At 48.1% G+C, this 19,365-nt stretch overlaps 1 protein-coding gene across 1 annotated transcript in view; it reads right to left on the reverse strand.

Moving 5' to 3' along the window:
• Positions 1-19,365, reverse strand: part of LOC119973327 (potassium voltage-gated channel subfamily A member 1-like) — a 284,640-nt gene that overhangs the window by 147,941 nt on the left and 117,334 nt on the right. Inside the window, exons 7-8 of the mRNA XM_038811203.1 lie at positions 4,027-4,118; positions 2,594-2,722 (exon numbers count right to left, since the gene is read on the reverse strand). The gene's annotated coding sequence lies outside the window, so the exon portion shown is untranslated. The remainder of the gene's footprint in view (positions 1-2,593; positions 2,723-4,026; positions 4,119-19,365) is intronic.

Below are 19,365 nucleotides of genomic sequence, written 5' to 3' on the forward strand. Positions count from 1 at the left end.
ACAGGGGTTGTCCACTGTGGTTGTGGCTGATGACACCGATCCAGAGGCCACAGACTGAGACGGAGACCCGTTAAAACGGTGCCCATACAGTGACCAGGTCCGTGATCAAGCAGTTCATTGGCCTCCTGAAGATGTGGTTCAAGTTCCTGGACTGGCCAGGGGCATGGACACCACAACCCACCCCCTACACCCCATCACTCCCCCCTGGACCGCCCCATGTCTTCCCTCTGTGATGCATACCTGGCGCACTGTGGGGTCAGGGCCCTGGGTTGGCAGTAACAGCGGGTCGGTGCCATGGGATGGAGGATGATGACAACCCGCGCTGCGATGAGTTCTGGTGCTCCACCTCATTTGGCAATGTCTGACTCCTGCTCATGGTAGCACTTTCGTACTTCCACCTGGCTGATTCCTGCATGCAAGCTGGCTATTCCATCACAACGTCCCAATGAACCCATTGAATCCCAGGAGTGGCGGTAGTGGGGACGGTCGGGTGGGGGGTGGGGGGGGGGTGAGGTAGTGGGTGTGGAGCCCAGGCCTCCCACAGGGTCCGCTGTGGCACTGGCTGTGGATGGGGATGCCAGATGGACCCACCCCATATCCACAAGACAAAATGCATGATTAAGCCATGAGCCGGAGGGGAGTGGGTGTGGGTGGGGGTGGATTGATGTGCGGTTGATGTGGGAGTGAGTGTGTGGGGGTGGTGTTGGGGGGAGAGGGTTTGACACACGTGTCATGGGGAACCGCAAATTATCAGGGTCTCACTTCCTCGCCCTCGGCCGAGCTTCGCCTCGGCGACATCCTTTTCTTCCGGACCACCGACCACGTCCAAGGCTCTCTGCTCGGCCGCAGTGAGTGGCTGCACGTCCAGCGGTCGCGCTCCTGTCTTCTCCAGCTCCTGGCGGTTGTGTGCGACCTTCTCCTGGGGCGGGGAAGACGACAGTGTTAGACAGTCTGACACATGCATACCAGGGGATGGCCAGGTCCCTGGCGGCCAGCATGGGTGCTGGCATGTGGGGCATGGTGAGGGTTCGCCGCCCTCGGGTTGGTGGTTATAGGTGTACAGGTGTGTGGGTTGCAGGTCAGTGCCAGTGGCAAAGTGCTGCCTACTCACCCTGGTCGCCCTGAAGAGGTCATCCAGTTTCTTCCGGCTGGCAGATCTGGGCAGTGTTACTGATGGTGTCCAGGCATGACGAACGGCGACAGCTGGCAGCCTCCTTCCCGGCCGGGGTACAGGGTCACCCTCCTCTCCAACCTGGCATCTGGAAAGGTCTCCAGCTCGGCGTCGGTGAAATGGGGTGCCGCTCTCCTTGGCTTGGATGGTGTGTGTGGGGAGTGAAGTGTGTATATGTGCCTCGTCTCACTCTAATATGTGTTTGCGAGATCTACCCAAGGCGTGACATCTAACCCCATTGACTTAGAGGCCTCAGGCGAGCGCCGTTCAGTATTGGCCTCCCCAAACAGGAACCAGTCGGAAGGGCACTTGTGGGTCTCCCAGGGGATTGGAGGCCCTCAGGTGCTTACGCTCTGGGCAGGGTGGAACCCGAGCACTGTTGGTACAACCTGGGCACCCTTGCATTACCAATCTGTCACCCTAGTAGTGCCAGCCTGGAACTTCCAAGGTGCCCAGGCAGAGGCACTTCCAGGGTGCCAGGCTGGCACTGCCAAGGTTTCAAGCTGGCATTATTTGCATGGCTATGATCGGGCCTGAGGGTACCTTGTGCGGGGGTGGGTTGGGTCCCCCTTCATGTGAGTGGGGCATGAGGGGGTTCGGGGGCTCAAGAGATTGGGGAGTCTCTCGCTGCATTGAGGAGGAGTACTGGCGAGCAGAGTTCCTCATTGCAAAAAATGGGGCGAAGTGCAACCTCATCGGGGAGTTCCCCGCTGAGACCCCAGAACTACCCGGATAGGCATTTGATAGTGGGGTGTTTCTTGGTGCTCTGAGCACTGGGAAACACCCGGATAATCTCGCACTACAGGTCTCTGTCCCCATTCAGGTAGATCGCTCCTGTAAAATCCCCCCATGTTCGCCATCCTTAAAGTCTTTCCCTGTGCCACTCTCCACAGATCTGAAAATCTGCCCACTCTTCCATAAGGACGTGCAAACCTTTACTCCTGCACCCAAAATTGGGTAATGCTTACCCTATGCTTACTTGTATATTTTTTTATCAAGTTATCGACTTAAGTCCATTAATCATTGCACAAAGTGTCAGGGCAGTTGAAGAGCCCTGGCACCAGCGGCATTGTCCAAATCCATACGATCAACACCTTAGGTTGCATCTGGCAACACTCTCAAAAAGTGGGGAAGGGGATTGCAAGATTAATACCAATAGAAGATAATCCTGACAAAATCTTTCACCACACTTACAGCAGTTTTCCTGATAACAAATTCAATTTTAAATTTATTCTTCAGCAGTGAAAAGAATTTGAAACAGAGAGTCTTGAGCATATGTCAAAGTTATTTTCCTGAGAGAGTGAACTTTCCATATTCTGAATCTTGTTAATTTTCTAGTCGTGCACAATCCATTTTCTGAGAATATTCCACTAACACAAATCTAATTTTGAAGTGTCGATTCATTTTCCCTTCATGCATTACCTGATGACAGTTGCTTTCTGTGGTTAACTGATCTCCAATGAGAACTTATTTTATCATTCCAATGTGGGGATAATGTTCACTATCGCTGTGGATCTCAGATTCATCTCAGAACATTTCAGTTCACGGCACCTAAAATTTGGGAGAAATAGAAATCATGAGATGTAGAAATTAATCTTTGTCTGCCCGTTACTTTTGATTATTTGTACTTAATTCTCATTTCTTTCATAAAATATCTTGAAAAGTAAATGTTGTGGATCAATACCTCTGGCATAATCACAGTTCAGGAATTCAGGATAGAGATCTATGTGCCTGATTAAGACTCAGCACAATCCAGACAATAAACAGTTGCAAAATCCAGTTGGCTACCAATCACTTCCACTTTTCTCTGAACCTGAATTCCTAACACGAAAGCCTGTTGCACAAACGTGCCAATTTTCATCTAGAGGTGAGAAGTTTAATAAGAGGTTTTGGATCTGTTCCTTCAAATTAATGACTAGAAAAAAAAATTGCCATTGTAATGCTTGTACTCCATATTAACATATGCGTGTCAATAAGCAAAATGGCGAAACTTGATCCATATAGCATTATATACCCCTTGGTTTTAGAAGGCGCACTGAGGTCCTGTGGCACCGTGGTTGTGACCCTCTGAGACAGATGCTCTGTATTCAAGGACCACCGCCAGGACTTGTTGGCCGCAGAAGGAACATTCATAGCATAGTTCAATAGGCTGATAATCATCTTGGAAATCCTTTCCCCATTACTCCCCAAAGGGAAAAATATGTCTGTGTGCGTGTGTAGATGCACTTAAAATAAAAGGCTCATTGCAATAGTTGTGCTTTCTTCGCCTGATGAATTCCATTTTAGAAATTCAGGCTTTTCAATATTGTATTACAGCGTAAATGCAAAATTCTGTTAAATTATACAAATCAGAGATGTTGATGGCTATTAACAAGCAAGTTTCAGGTAGGAGAGGGGGAGACATGACAACAATTTAATTTTGTACCAATTAGCCTCAATCGTCCAAATTAAATTTTCACCGCGCATAGTCTAATTATGAAGTGATGTGATCATGTAACCTACAAGAATGTAATTTTGAATGCATGAAACAAAGGTAAATTTCTCCAATTAAGGTGTCAGAGTAAAAGGTCAATACAATTGAAAATGAAGTAATTATGGAATAGGAGTATCTAATTGAAAGCTATAATTAGACAAGTGGGAACAAACTGCACATTTTACATCGGGTTTATTAGTTTTCAACCAAAGTGCCTATTATGGAGGCAAACATGGCAACCAATTTGCACACAGAAACAGTGAACAGACAAGATCAATGACCATTTTGTAAGCTTAATTTTCTAAATGTGTGTTTCCAGCAGGCAGTCTTGCCCATTGGGCAAGTGAAGGCAGGTTTTCTTTTGCATATTTGAGAAACTGACCCTGGTTGTGGTGAGAGAGGAATGCAGGCCAGGATTCTGGGAAGATTCCATGTTCTGTTTGGGAATAGTGTCATGCGACCTTGTACAATCACCTGAAGATCGAAAGAGAAGTCACAGGTTGATTACGCATGTCAAAGGTTGCTCCTCTGGTAATACAACACTCCCTCTGCAGTGCTGCATTGAAGTATTCGCTTAGGTTATTTGTTCAGTTCTTGCATTGGATTGTAATGTAAACCCACAACATTCTGACTCAGGGAAGAGTGTCAAAAACTCAGGAAATCAAATGAGACAATGATATAGTGCAATTATAATGCAATTGAAAATCTAAAATTGCAATAGGGTTGCACAAACATATGTTTCCCTTAAACATTAACAAAACATCCTAAAATGTATAAACTGTGAGTCTGTGAAGGAACAATTTGGGCCATCAAGATGAGAGATGTCAATGTTGAAGAGTGGAACATATTTCTACTTCAATTAACACTGTTAGCATTACGCTGACTGATAAAGAACAGGGTTCCTTCTACCTTAATTATGGAATTTATATCATAATGCACTGATTTATGATCTTACCAATTGCAGGAACAAAACAATAACTTTCTGCAAAAAGTAAAACGTACAATTAAATTTTGGAACTTAAGATTGGCAACATATATTCATTTTAGATAGGAAAGTCCTCCATGTGCCATTTGAAACTACTTGGTTAATACTTTAGGGGCAATAAGTCCTTTCATCAATGTTGCTGACAAATTGAGTTGAAATATTTACTTTTTTTAATCAACTTCTTAATTTTAAAAACTCTCATCCCTGTTTTCAAATTCCTCCACGGTCTTAGCCCTGTTGTAACCTCCTCCAACCATACAAGTGGGCACCTCCAATTCTGGCCTCCTGCATATCATTGGTATCGCTCCACCATCAGTGGGCTTGTCTTGAGCTGTTCAAACCTGAAGCTCAACAACTCTTTCATTAACCACTCTGTCCTTCAACTTCTCCTTCCTCCTGCCTTAATATCTCAAGTGGCTTGTTGTCAAAACATGTTTGATAATGCTCTTATGAACCTCCTTGGAATGGTTTACAATGATAAAGGTGCTATATCAATGCAAGTTGCTATTGTAAATACGTGTGGTGTTGAGCAGAGATGGGTAAACATGGAGATAATCCCTAACCTGTACCTTTATTGTACATGTGTAAATAGTTCTACTTGCTGATAAAGACTTACAGTTAACATACTGAATACAGTGAAGACTTATTTAAGAGATGCTGTTCTGTAACCATCACCATCCAAACATGGTGGCAACTGGGGATCAAAAACCCTCCATCTCGCTATAATGCTGAAACAAGCTGGAAGACAAAGGAAAAATATCACAATTGAGCGTTGAGTGGCAGTGGGCAGGAGTTCCATCCACTCTGGGAAGGAACTCCCGCCCGTGAGAGCTGTCAGCCAGTCAGATTGGGCAGCACGGCAGCAAAGTGGTTAGCACTGTGCCTTCACAGCGCCAGGGTCCCAGGTTTGATTCTCTACTGGGTCACTGTCTGTGCGGAGTCTGCATATTCTCCCCGTGTCTGCGTGGGTTTCCTCCGGGTGCTTCAGTTTCCTCCCACAGTCCAAAGACATGCAGGTTAGGTGGATTGGCCATGCAAAATTGCCCTTAGTGTCAGTTAGGAGGGGTTATTGGGTTAAGGGCATAGGGTTGAAGTGAGGGCTTAAGTGGGTCGGTGCATACTTGATGGGCCGAATAGCCTCGCTGCACTGTATGTTCTATGACAGCTCTTCAACCCGGCCAGGATCAGCTCTGCAGTGGCCAGAAGTGGTATTGCAGCATTCTGGCAGGGACTAAGTCCCACAACCTTAGGAATAATAAGTCCCGGGGGTCCCAGGGGTGGGAGGATAGGGAACACCCGGGGGAGTTTGAGAAGGGGGTGATTGCAGTGTCTGTGGTAGGGCCAGGGAAAAAGCGATACTCGGAGCACCAACGCCTTGCAGGGGGGGGGGCACCCCAACTCTGGGGGGGGGGGGGGGGGGGGGGGGCACCCCAACTCTGAGGAGGTCTTAGCAGTGGGGAAAAGTGGATGTTAGGTATCAGAGTAACACCATTGGCTGGTGTAATGTCACGTGTTATGCAATGAAGTCATTGGAGCATTTTGCGGGATTTTGTGGAGTTCACCATTGTACGCGGTTTGAGCAGCATATTGTAAATAAACCCCTTGCACTACATTGTACAAACCCGACCTGTGCTAGCTCTGATTCTCTCTCTTTGGGGCTACAAACAAGAATATAACAAAAGAGAAACTGGCGATGAGATCTGGGCCAAAAAACAAAAAAAAGGGAGAAAAACAACGACAATGATTTTGCGAACCAGAAGAAAGATTCATTATAGAATAGAACAGTACAGCACAGAACAGGCCCTTCGGCCCTCGATGTTGTGCCGAGCAATGATCACCCTACTTAAACCCACGTAACCCGTATACCCGTAACCCAACAATCCCCCCATTAACCTTACACTACGGGCAATTTAGCATGGCCAATCCACCTAACCTGCACATCTTTGGACTGTGGGAGGAAACCGGAGCACCCGGAGGAAACCCACGCACACACGGGGAGGACGTGCAGACTCCACACAGACAGTGACCCAGCCGGGAATCGAACCTGGGACCCTGGAGCTGTGAAGCATTGATGCTAACCACCATGCTACCGTGAGGCCCATTGACGGAGATCTGGGCCCATTTACCACCGGGAGTGAGGTCGGGAGAAATATCATTGACTTCCATTGCGAAATCATCATTGTGGCAAGTAAAAACAACTCAAGTAAATACTTGGACACCATACAGCTTGTAGCGGGGCATCGACGAATCATCCGATCGATCGGGACAGCTGCTAGTGCAAGTAAAAGAGTTTTTTTTTAAAAAAGCTATCAGGCGACTGCAAATTACTGAGGGTTTACTTCAAATGGAGGATTTGTGTTTTCAGTACCCTTATCTTTTGCAATGGGTAGAGCTGCGGAGACCACGCGCATGGCACTGAAACGGGCCACGGGATTGCGAACCTACAGGGCTGCCGACTCTGCAACCAACTGCCCGCAAATCCATAGCGAGGCACTGAAACAACTAGTCTGATTGTGCGCTGGAAGTTTATCTGCTTTAAACAGATAGAAAATAAACGGCAGGGAACGCAGGCTGAAGGATGAGCAGCAAAGATCAGAGAGCTGCCATCCAAAATGACGGGAAGAAATGAATGTGTTTGATGAGGGGAGGAAATATGGAACTTTTATGAGGAAAGGTTCCAGTTGTTCCTTGAAGCCAATCAAACACCAGCAGACCTGCAAGACCTTGACCCTTCTTAGCACAATTGGGTGGAAACCTTTCATATTACTACAGAATTTAGTACACCCAGCTAAACCTGGAGATAGGTTATATGATGAGTTAATGATAAATCTTGCAAGGACATTTCTCTCCCCGTCCACTATTAATAGCTAAAAGATTCCACTTTCCCCCTCGTGTACAGGAGGAAGGGGAAACCATTTCACAATTTGATATTTCACTGCGAATACAGCAAGGTACTGCAAATTTGGGCAGACTTTGGATGATACACTTCATAACCGCTTAGTTTGTGGCTTCAGGAATGAAGCCATTGAAAGGAAATTGTTGACTGAAAGTACATTAGCCCTAAAATCTGCTACAGAAATTTCAACATCTATGAAACTTGCTGCAAGCAAACTTCGCTGATTGAGGTCCGAGCTGAAGTCCAGAAGATGGGGTCTGGGAGAAGCAGGCCCACCAAGAACCAACCATGTCATCATTGCATTCAAGTGGGACATATGGCTGGAGCAAGGAGAAAAAATGCAAAACCTGTGGTTAAGTTGGTCACATTGCCAAGGCATGTTCATCACACCAACGTTCCTCAGCACAAAAGAAAACACTGTAAAGTCTACAGAATGAGCTTACCAGTTAAGTGATCCAATTGAAGACTCACTGAGTACCAAAGTGTCAAGCAAGCTGAAGGAATTTAAGCTCAGCGTTCTAGCAGGACAAAGAGACCAGCAACGATTTTGGGTCTGTCCAAATTCTATTAAAATGGAAGTGGATACAGGCACTGCAGTATCACTCATATCTGAATCGAAATGCCATCAGAAATTGAAGTATCTGCCATTACAACCATCAAATGTGGACATATAGTGAGGAGGTAAGTAATTCATGTCGATTATGTGGAACTAGTTGAAGGACACATGTTCTTGGTGTGGTGAATGTATTATGACAGCCATTCACCACTGTATTGCATTGTACTATGTTGTTACCCTTGTGGGCTCCACCTATGGACCATTGTATTGTATTACACTGCATTGCATCATGTTGGTGCCCTTGTGGGCTCCGCCCCCTTGGGGGAGGTATATAGAGTTGCTGCCCTGCAGGCGGCTCTCAGTGCAGAGCAGTCGCAGGCAGGCACAGTTCTAGCTGATTAAAGCCACTGTTCACTTCAACTGTCCGTGTCGTGTGAATTGATGGTTGCATCATTTTAATCAGCTACAACATCGCGATGGAAGCAGCCCTCAAACCTGTCCGACTGGAACTCGACCCACAGGCCGCTGAAGCCACAGGGATTTTTTTCGCACTGGCTCTGCTGCTTTGAGGCCTACCTCGCCGCCTCCTCCTCGCCCTCCGTCACCGCCGAACAGAAGCTGAGCCTCCTCCAAACCCAGGTGAGCCATCGAATCGCCGTGCAAATCGAGGAAGCGACCACAGACATGGTCGCGATCCTGAAGCGGCAATACGTGAGGCCGGTGAACCAAGTGTTCGCGCGGCATCTCCTCACCACTCGCCGCCAATGCCCCAGGGAATTGCTAGAGGAGCACCGACACAACCTGAAAGTACTCGCGCGAAGCTGCAACTACAAGGCCGTCACGGCCTTACAACACATGGAACTCGCCATCCGGGACGCCTATGTGGCTGGAGTCTGGTCCAACTACGTCAAACAGCGCCTGCTCGAGAAGGGCGCCCTCGACCTAAAAGAGACGGCAAAACTAGCCACCTCCCTAGAAGGAACATTTCAGAGCCTCAACGCTTTCGTCTCCGACCACGCGACCCCCTCGTGGACACCTGACCAGAGAGTACCCCAGGCCTGTGCCGCGCGGATGCCCGCCCAACCCGGGGGGCTACCCTGCTATTTCTGCGGCCAGCACCAGCACCCCAGGCAGCATTGCCCGGCTCGGAAGGTGACCTGTAGCGACTGTGGCAAGAAAGGACACTTTGCCAAAGTTTGCCTGGCCAGGTCCAAGTCCTCTAAACCACAGGCCCGACTCTCAGACTCACAGGCCCGCAAACCCCGCAGCGTGGCTGCGTGCCTGCCGGCTCCGCCCCCTTTGGATGCGTCATTCGGCTCATGTTGTCCGTGGGGGCAGCCATCTCAGACTCTACACAACACATGCGACTCACGGGGGTCGCCATCTTGGCTGCCGTCCCCCACGCGGCCCACCATGTGCGACTCATGGGGGCCGCCATCTTGGCCACCATCTTCATCGCTGCCTGACACGTGCGACCGAAGGGGGCCGCCATCTTGCCCGCCATGCTCAACGCCGCCCGACACGTGCGACCAACGGGGCAGCCATCTTGGGACCACCCCACCACCTCTGGCCACGCCGGCTACCCGCAACTTGGCGCAGTCACCCAAGACCAGTCACGCCCAAAGCACCTCAGGAACTCCATGATAACCGTCCGGGTCAATGGGCACAAAATGTCCTGCCTGTTTGACTCCGGGAGCACGGAGAGCTTCGTTCACCCAGACACGGTAAGGCGCTGTTCTCTCCAAATCTCCCCCGCATTTCAAACAATTTCCCTCACTTCCGGATCGCATTCAATGCAGATTCAGGGGTACTGTGTCACGAACCTCGCGATACAAGGAGCCGAGTACGCAAATTTTAAACTTTATGTACTCCCCGATCTCAGCGCTCCTCTCCTGTTGGGACTGGACTTCCAGTGCAACCTCAGGAGTCTAATCCTGAAGTTCGACGGGCCCCGACCCCAACCTCATCATATGTAACCTCGTGACCCTGAAGGTCGACCCTCCCCTGTTCTTCGCGAACCTCACCGCCGACTGTAAACCCGTTGCCACCAGGAGCAGGCGGTACAGTATCCAGGACAGGATTTTTATCAAGTCCGAGGTCCAGCGGCTCTTGAGGGAAGGGATCATTGAGGCCAGTAATAGCCCCTGGAGAGCCCAAGTGTTGGTTGTCATGACCGGGTAAAAGAACCGGATGGTTGTAGATTGCAGCCAAACCATAAACCGGTACATGCACCTCGATTCGTACCCCCTCCCCCAGATAGCGGACATGGTGAATCAGATTGCACACGACTGGGTGTTCTCCACGGTAGATCTGAAGTCCGCATACCACCAGCTCCCAAGCACCTTCATTACACGGCCTTTGAGCAGACGGCCACCTCTTCCACTTCCTCCGGGTCCCCTTCGGCGTCACCAATGGGGTCTCGGTCTTCCAAAGAACGATGGACTGAATGGTGGACCAGTATGGGCTGCAGGCCACATTTCCCTACTTGGACAATGTCACCATCTGCGGCCACGACCAGCAGTACCACGACACCAATCTTCAGAAGTTTCTCCAAACCGCCCAAGCCCTCAACCTCACTTATAACAAGGAGAAATGCGTTTTCCGCACACCCCAACTAGCCATCCCCGGCTATGTCGTGGAAAACGGAGTCCTAGGGCCCGACCCCGACAGTATGCGCCCCCTCCTGCAACTCCCCTCTCCCACTGCCCCAAGGCCTTGAAAATTTCCTATTAGACCCAGTGTGTCCCCATCCATGCGGACAAAGCTACCACCTCCTCACTGGCGGCTGAGGCCCGCCAGGCCTTCAGCCGCATCAAGGCAGATATTGCCAAAGCCGTGATGCACGTGGTGGATGGGTCCATCCCCTTCCAGGTGGAGAGCGACGCGTCAGAGATCGCCCTCGCCACTACCCTTAATCAGGCCTTTTTCTCCCGTATCCTCAATGCCTCCGAGATTCGACACTCCTCAGTCGAAAAAGAAACTCACGCCATTGTGGAAGCTGTACGGCACTGGAGGCACTACCTCACTGTTAGGAGGTTCACCCACGTCACCAACCAGCGGTCGGTAGCCTTCGTGTTCGACAACGCACAGCGCGGCAAGATCAAGAACGATAAATTCTTGAGGTGGAGGATCGAACTCTCCACCTATATTAACAATATCATGTATCGTCCTGGGAAGCTCAATGAGCCTCCAGATGCCCTGTCCCGTGGAACATGCGCCAGCGAGCAAGATGACCGACTCTGGGCCATCCACAATGACCTCTCCCACCCGGCTTTTTCACTACATCAAGTTCCGAAAGCTGACCTACTCCACCGAGGAGTTCAGGGCCATGACCAGGGACTATCACATCTGCGCGGAATGTAAGCTGCACTTCTATCGACCAGATAAGGCCCACCTGGTGAAGGCATCCCGGCCCTTCGAGCGCCTCAGTATCGACTTCAAAGGGCCCCTCCCCTCTACCAACTGCAATGCGTATTTTCTCAACGTCGTTGACGAGTACTCCCGCTTCCCCTTTTCAATCCCTTGCCCCTACATGACCATGGCCACTGCCATTAAGGCCCTACATAGTATCTTCACCTTGTTTGGTTTCCCTACTTACGTCCACAGTGACCGGGGCTCCTCGTTTATGAGCGACGAACTGCATCAGTACCTGCTCGGTAAAGGCATCGCCTTGAGCAGGACTACCAGTTACAACCCCTGGGGAAATGGACAGGTGGAGAGGGAGAACACGACGGTATGGAAGGCCATCCTCCTGGCCCTAATGTTGAAGCCTCTACCACCAAATAAAGGTAAAATCTCCATAGTCCCAGGTGATTATAGACTGCTTTCCCCTTTGAGAGGGTGATTTAACCAGAGATTGGGAAGGTGGGTCTTCATAAATAACCTTAGCCGTTACGGGAAGCATCAGACTATAGCATGCGTGTAAAAGTGCACATTGCCACTGCGATTCAGACTGCTTGAGTGAACTGTAATACCACCCCCGCCCCGCCCCCGCACACACACAGCATCATCATTAACTGTATATCGATTGGCTGTTTAATTATTTAGGTGGTAGAAATTAATTACAGACACTCTTGTACCCATATGGACAGGAGCAGACTGAAAGAGTGGTTGTGGGTTGGAGGTACAAGATATGCAACATGTATCTCTGTAAATATCAGCTTCTAAGACTAAGATCCAGTGTTCAATCCTTCAAGGTCTGACTATCTGTGTTGTAACAATTCATATTCTCTGGAATCAGTCACCAAGGTCATTCACAAACCAAACCATTCAGTAAAGTTCACTCACTCCTCCAGGATTTCATACCTACTATCTTAAATCCACTTGACAATACCTGGTAGATTTTATATTGTGAATCTGAAGCTGAGATCTTCTGCTGAAATGTGCATTGGGATTCTAGGCATGGAGATCAATTACTACTTGTACAGTAACTAAAGAAATATTGCAATTGAAGAATTCTTTAACAAAATCAAGTGAAGAAACAGTGCTCTTAATTTTGTGTCCCTATAAACAAACTTGATACAATTCAAATTGGATTCTATTTTTTCACATGTAGGGGCTGGTTTAGCTCACTGGGCTAAATCGCTGGCTTTTAAAGCAGACCAAGCAGGCCAGCAGCACGGTTCGATTCCCGTACCAGCCTCCCCAGACAGGCGCCGGAATGTGGAGACTAGGGGCTTTTCACAGTAACTTCATTGAAACCTACTCGTGACAATAAGCGATTTTCATTTCATTTTCATGTACACATTTTGGTTCATGCCATTTCTCTGCTCTTCCCTCCCCTCATAATTGAACGTGCTGGATTATCATCTGAAAGGATGGGTTGAATTTTTGATTGGGTTGGGAACCAGACAGGGGGGGGGGGGTCAGTTCTGGGCTCTGACACCATATGGCATGCTTTATTCATGCCCCTCCGAACAAAGGCTTGGGAACGAAAGGCTAGGGAATGGGCTCACTAATCAGGGATGGTGGACAGCGCTCCCAAAGCTGGAGCGGCAGTGGGAAACCCTGCAGCGCTCATTCGTCTGCAGCTCAACTGGCTGGCGGGTAGGGTGGGGACGCGCGGGTGCAGACAGCCAGTAACAGGTGCTGGTAAGTTAATTTGATTGTTTTTTTAATGCTACAGCAACCAGGGCAGCCCTCCCAGGGGATGGCTAGCTGTATGCAGCTATGGTCCAATAGGCATTATGGGTCTGGAGGGGATCACTCGCTGGATTGTTTGTGCCTTGGCCACCACCCTAAGCACACCACATGGTCCAAGCTAACCTGGCAGCTTCCAATACCAACTGAAAATCCAGTTCAGCACAGGAATGGGGGTCTTCATTAACTCTGACTGACCGCCATTGGGCAATCTTTTTGACTCCAAGCCAGCTTCTTTCAAAATGCCTCCGGCTCGGGATCTTGGTCGGGCAATGTCATGGAGGTCCGGAAATGCTCCGATCCAGAACCGGAACTGGTTTAAAAATCCAGTCCATTACCATTACCATTCCAGTTAAAGACAATGGGCTGAATTGTACAGACCCCCTGCCCCCCGCCAGCACATTTGAAGTTGGGGGCTTATAAAATAAAGTGGCTGGACGGTCCACTACCTAGCCTCCCACTCATGGCCTTTCCCCCATCTTATGGGGAACAAGTAAGACCTCAGGCACCCTACCCACCCTTAGGTCTACTGAGACCATTAATGGACCATTACCCATCACTTAAGAGCCTCGTTCCACCTCGCCCACAACTTGGAGTCCGTGGGGGAGGGTGGCAGCATGGAGAGTAGCTCCTCAGCTTTGACTCTATGGGCTGCTGTTGGGTTGCAAGAGGAGAACTCCTTTGACAGTGGTGGGGTGGGCGGGGGGGAGGGGGTGGTGGCGCGGATGTTCCCTGTGCCTGTCGGGGAACACGCCCTCAAGTTTGCCCATCCTTCTTACCCAACCTCTCACCCAAATCCCCATTCCCCCTTCCACCCCGTCACTGGGGTTTCCTAACCACCCACAGCCAAAATTCCTAGGCTTACCTTAAGTCTAAGAGACATCCTCTTCTTCCTCTTTGGGACTGCTTGTAGGACCAGTCTTGGGCACCTTTCTCTTCTGGTGCTGCTGGGATTACAGAGCTGCTGACCAATCAGATTTGCTGGCTTCTCTCTATATGGTAGCACAGCCCCTTTTAGGGGTGAGCCTGGCAGCCCACGTGACCAGCTCAAGGCCAACCGCACACTCCTTGGCGAACCCTGGTCAATGGCGAGTTTGCGCAGGGCCCTGGGAGTAGAGACGAAAGCAGTGTGGACCCAGAGCTGGAGAGACAATATTCCTGCTATTGTGTTCTATGCCTATATGTAAATATACCAGCCTTTCCTTTCCTTAATAAATTCCTTTTTCATTAATAAACTACTGGAAGCCTCCAGAGTATTGTCTAGAGCCACCACATTAGCGACATGGTAAAGGTTTTGATTGCAGCTTGTAGTACTTTGTGATTCGGGGGGGTGGGGGGGGGGGGGGCGGTGGGGAGGAAGGATCAAGTGAAAAAAGACCAACGAGAGATGGGAACCATCAAGACGTGAAATAAAATTATTTTTCTTGGTAGACTAGACCCGGTTGACCAAGGGACTGAAGATTGGAGCCAGTACATCAAATGACTCCGCTATTTCTTCATCATGAGCGAGATCACAGCAGAATACAAACAGATGGTGATACTTCTGACAGCTTGTGGGCTCCAAACGTATAATTTGAAGGCCCTACCTTCTCAACCTTGGCCCTCGCCTGAGGTGTGGTGATCCTCAGGTTAAATATCCAGCAGTCAGCTCTCCCCCTTCAAAGGGGAAAGCAACCTACGCTCAACTGGGACTGTGGTGACTTTATTTACTATTAGAAAGAAGCATGCGACCTGAATGACATAATACAGGTCTTGAAAATTGTGGAATTGTCTTTCATCTTTGGGAAAATATTTATTTACCTAACTATGAAAACACACAAGTTATACTGTCCATGTCAGAATGGAAACTATTTGACCGTATTACTTGTACAAGACTTTGAGTATGCTTTTCCACAGCTGAGTGAAGTAGTAATTAAGGGTAATTAATACTTTGTTTTATAAAATGTCAATACAACATTTTTCAAGATGAGGAAGCAACATGACTAAAAGATGGATTATGTTTATGCTGTCTTTCTGTTGAGTAGCATTAGACATTCCTCAGCCAGGCATGGCACAGACCGAATGCAAAGCATGGCCCAGGCAATCCTGCTCTGATAACATGGAGTTAAAATTCCGTGCCATAGCTCAGTCATCCCGGATCTCTACCAACTCTTGGAATTTGCGAATCGACTTGTAAGTGGTGGAGCTTGTGTCCAGCACTTGTAAAACAATTGACATGCAGGTCGTGAGAACACTTGCTGTTCATGTGACAGCAAATGTGGAGGTAAGTGGAGGCATAGCAGCCTCCACAATGATTCACAGTCCTTAATGAAGAGGTGCAAACCAGGTGCTACTGTGCATGTCAGCCTCTCTCTGGCTGCCTTCAATTCGTTGTCTACATCTGCCTCTGTTTGGTTCTGGTATATTTGTTTTTGATTTCAGTGTGTTTGTCTCTCAGTCTCACTTTGTCTGGATGCCTGTCTTTTATATGTCCAACTCTAAGATATTTACCTATCTTACTGGAAAAGTACACATGTTATCCTACCATGCACAACCTCTATGCCAGCCGATTCCCTGTCAGACTTACCATGTCACCCTATCTGACCTCAACCCCCACCCATCCACCATATCATTTAATACCCCTCAGATCCACTATTTCACTCCCATGCTACCCCATAACCCAATGTATCCTCAATAGCCATTCACTCATGCTCTATGTGTAGTTCACAGGAGTCATGCAATCACAATGGGAATTATTTTAAAATCACTAGATATAATTAAACCTCTTACAATCGAATTAAACCCTGAATTCAAACAGGCTATCACTGATACTGCAAAAATGACTCCAGTGCAAATAAAATTCATCTTCTAAGTGCCGATACGTATTATAAACAAAGAAGAAACCACATCAAAGGCATATTTTTGTTGTTACAGCCTCTTAAAAATTTCAATCAATCTTGGATCAAGAGTTGATTTGAAGTCATTGACAACTATTGCACTCCAGCAAAGCATTCATAATGGCCACAGTTGTCACAAAAAACCTCCAGCTCCATTTACTGAAACAGACAGAGCAGATTGGTGTTCCACTTCCATTTCAAACCAGTGTGCCTGTCAATGAATGGAGCAAAGCAGGTGCCATGGTTTTTTTCAACTTTCTCAAACAGTGATTCTGTCAACAGTCAGAGCTGTCAGTTGATTTAAAGCAAAGCACAAAACATGACTGCAGAGGCTGACAGGCTAATTTGTTTCACCATTTTTCATGCATTACGGCACTTTCTTCAATAGAAAATGCAAAGTTTCCATTGGAGAATTGGGGTGATATGGCGGCACAGTGGTTAGCATTGTGCCTCACAGCTCCAGGGACCCATGTTCAATTCTGGTCTCAGGTGACTGTCTGTGTGAAATTTGAACTTCCTCCCCGTATTTGCATGGGTTTCCTCCAGGTGCTCCCCGATTCCTTCCCACAGCCCAAAGAAATGCTGGTTAGGTGGATTGGCCATGATAAATTGCCCCTTAGTGTCCAAAAGGTTAGGTGGGTGTGGTGAATGTAATATATAGATGTATATATAATTCACACTGACTTTGTAAGCGCAGTAGCACTATCCTACCACTAGGGGGAGTAGCTCTGGGAGTACTCAGGAACTTGTACTGGGTTCCACCCTTGGCTCCGCCCATGACTCCTCCCCCTAGTGCAGCTGTATAAATACCCTTGTCCAGAGTCACCCTGAGTTCACTAAGAGTTCATCAACGGGTAATAGGCTGGCTCTGAAGTAAGTCGATTAAAGCGTAGATTCATATTGGAAACACGTATCTGGTGAATTGATGGTTCCATCAGTGGGGTAACAGTGATAGGATGGAAGCGCGGGCTTAAGTAGAGTGCTCATTCCATGGGCAGGTGCAGGCTCGATGGGCCGAATGGCCTCCTTCTGCACTGTAAGGATTCTATGAATAGAAAACATACCATAATTCATGACCATTATTACACAATGGTAATAAATGTAAGGGTCAACTTATCATTGCAGGATAGATCCCTATGATGAATTAGTGAATTAAGAACAGATCTACATCATAATACAGAAGCTAATAGTGTCCTTTGAAGGTGTCCTATCTAGAACATAGAACATTACAGCGCAGTACAGGCCCTTCGGCCCTCGATGTTGCGCCGTCCTGTGAAACCGCTCTGAAGCCCATCTACACTATTCCCTTATCAACCATATGTCTATCCAATGGCCATTTGAATGTGTTTAGTATTGGCGAGTCCACTACTGTTGCAGGCAGGGCATTCCACGCCTTTACTACTCTCTGAGTAAAGAACCTACCTCTAACATCTGTCCTATATCTATCTCCCCTCAATTTAAAGCTATGTCCCCTTGTGCTAGTCATCACCATCCAAGGAAAAATGCTCTCACTGTCCACCATATCTAATCTTCTGATCATCTTGTATGCCTCAATTAAGTCATCTCTTAACCTTCTTCTCGCTAACGAAAACAGCCTTAAGTCCCTCAGCCTTTCCTAATACGATCTTCCCTCCATACCAGGCAACATCCTGGTAAATGTCCTCTGCACCCTTTCCAATGCTTCCACATCCTTCCTTTAATGCGGTGACCAGAACTGCACGCAATACTCCAAATGCGGCTGCACCAGAGTTTTGTACAGCTGCAACATGACCTCATGGCTCCGAAACTCAATTCCTCTACCAATAAAAACTAGCACACCGTACGCCTTCTTAACAACCCTCTCAACCTGGGTGGAAACAGAATGTTCCTGACTCCTCAGCAGTCTTTCCCAGCGGAACTCTCTGAGGTGGTGCATTTTTTTCCGGGTCCCAAAACCCACAGCAGCACACAAACATTGTGTGCGGCAGGAAATGCAATTTTCAGATGGTCATCACAATGGGGACCCCAACATTGGCAGATGTGCATCTGTGCTTTTCACCCAAGGCCTCTCCAAACCACCAAAAGGCCACACAAAAATGGCATGGGATCAGGAAGACAGAAGGTAAAAACTAAGTTCAGGGTTTCTCTACCCAGTTCACACCCCCAGTGGGGTTACGGGGATCTGGCCTTTGGTGACTGAGAGTGGGGGAGGCTGGCTAGTAGATCTGGAATCTGAGGGAAAGGAAGGTGTTAGAGTTGGTGAGAGACAGATTGGGTGTTGAGTGGGGGAGTAATGGTTTTGGAGTTTGAGAGCTGGGAGGGGAGTGGTGGAATGGAAACCAGAGACTGTAAACTACACACTATCTTTCCAAACACTGAGGTCACTGGGTTTAAGCAATAATTATATTTCACAGTTATGGCGATGTTTATAAAACAGCTGTGCTCAGCCTTGAGGCTTGTGGCATATTCAGCACTGTTTCATTTAATTACTATCCTGTGCTCATTATTTTTCATGCTTTGCTTAAAAAAAAATCCCTTTCACATAAAATTACGCTGAACAGTTTTGCAGGCTCCTGTACCTCACAAAGGCAGATGCTTCTGTTATACACGATTCATTCCAGTTGCTAAGGTTACCAAACACATGGCAATGTTGCTGCCTTGAAATGTCAGCTCCATACACTGCAGACATTTTAACAAACATCTCCTGTGTGCTGAGGTCTCTAGTTGATGTGACAATTAGAAATTAAACTAGGCAATCGGCCCCAGTCACTTCTGTTGAAATGTTGCACACTGAATGTTTTATTTCCCCTTTTTCAGATGCTAATTGGCACGCTTTATGTTTCTTGGCCAAATTCAAGGTTTACTTTGGCGTGAAAGCTTGCCGTGATAGTCCTCTCCCCTTGTCAGTGCGACCGCATTTCCCTCCGTGCAACATCAGGGATCTCACTTGAAAAATTAGCACTGCTGCCTCACAGCCCCAGGGACCCGGGTTTGACTCCGACCTTGGGTCACTGTGTGCGGAGTCTGCATGTTTTCCCCGTGTCTGCATGGGTTTCCTTCGGGTGCTCCGGTTTCCTCCCACAGTTCAAAGAAGTGCGGGTTAGGTGGATTGGCCATGCTAAATTGCCCCTTAGTGTCCAAAGATGTACAGGTTAGATGGAATTATGGAGATGCGGTGGAGGAAGTGGGCCTAGCTAGGGTGCTCATTCTTAAGGGTCGGTGCAGACGTGATGGACCGAATGCACCGTAGAAATTCTATGGATACGGATTCTATGAATATATTAGCTTCT

This window comes from Scyliorhinus canicula, chromosome 11 (assembly GCF_902713615.1).
Source record: "Scyliorhinus canicula chromosome 11, sScyCan1.1, whole genome shotgun sequence".
NCBI classification, from domain to species: Eukaryota; Metazoa; Chordata; class Chondrichthyes; order Carcharhiniformes; family Scyliorhinidae; genus Scyliorhinus; species Scyliorhinus canicula.